This window comes from Heptranchias perlo, unplaced genomic scaffold, assembly GCF_035084215.1.
Source record: "Heptranchias perlo isolate sHepPer1 unplaced genomic scaffold, sHepPer1.hap1 HAP1_SCAFFOLD_987, whole genome shotgun sequence".
Taxonomy (NCBI): Eukaryota; Metazoa; Chordata; class Chondrichthyes; order Hexanchiformes; family Hexanchidae; genus Heptranchias; species Heptranchias perlo.
The window spans coordinates 18,187-18,869 of NW_027140033.1; the positions used below are offsets into that span (position 1 = coordinate 18,187).

A 683-nucleotide genomic window follows, 5' to 3' on the forward strand; every position below is an offset into this window, starting at 1 on the left:
TCCCGAATTTATTTAAAGTAACAAACAGAAGCACAAATATTCATTCGTCTATCAAAGCACTGATGGACACAGAAAGATAAACACAGCTTGAAACGCAGTCAGTATCGGGATTCACAGGGAAACGGGCAAGTGAAATAGACAAAGATCAAACAGTCTGAACCCACAACAGAATGTGACGTGTAGCTGATAGATATTAATGAGAGGAGGTGGGAAACAGGACCATGAATTGGCACCGTGGCTTAGTTGGTTAAAGCACCTGTCTAGTAAACAGGAGATTCTGGGTTCAACTCCCAGCGGTGCCTTTGTGTAATTCATGGTGTTTAGTGAATTTGAGAAGCACACAGTGCTGTGTTTTGTTCAGCAGCCAACATGGAACTGATCAGGAGGTCTCTTCAAAAATGCCTTTTCATTATGCAGACAGCCCTCTCATAGAATGTGTCCGTGATACGTTCTTGTTTCTGGGCTCGTTAAGGTCGGGGTATAATTCTCGATTCGAGGTTCATACCCTGGAGAAGCCCTAATTTGGAACTAGACTTTTGATCCTTGAACTGCGGTTCAGACTTTTGCAAAGAGAGAAAAGAAGTCCCCAAATCACTCCACCTGAATCTCACGCGGTCTCGGAAGAAGTTCAGTTCAAACAATCAGGACTTTAAAGGCACCTCAATGACCTGCACTTTCATTGA

General features: G+C 43.3%; 1 non-coding gene across 1 annotated transcript; it reads left to right on the forward strand.

Annotated features, from left to right (window-relative positions):
- The first annotated feature begins 228 nt into the window (after positions 1 to 228).
- On the forward strand, positions 229 to 302 carry trnat-agu (transfer RNA threonine (anticodon AGU)). Its single transcript has one exon. It is a non-coding gene; the product is annotated as a tRNA-Thr (tRNA).
- The last annotated feature ends 381 nt before the right edge of the window (positions 303 to 683 follow it).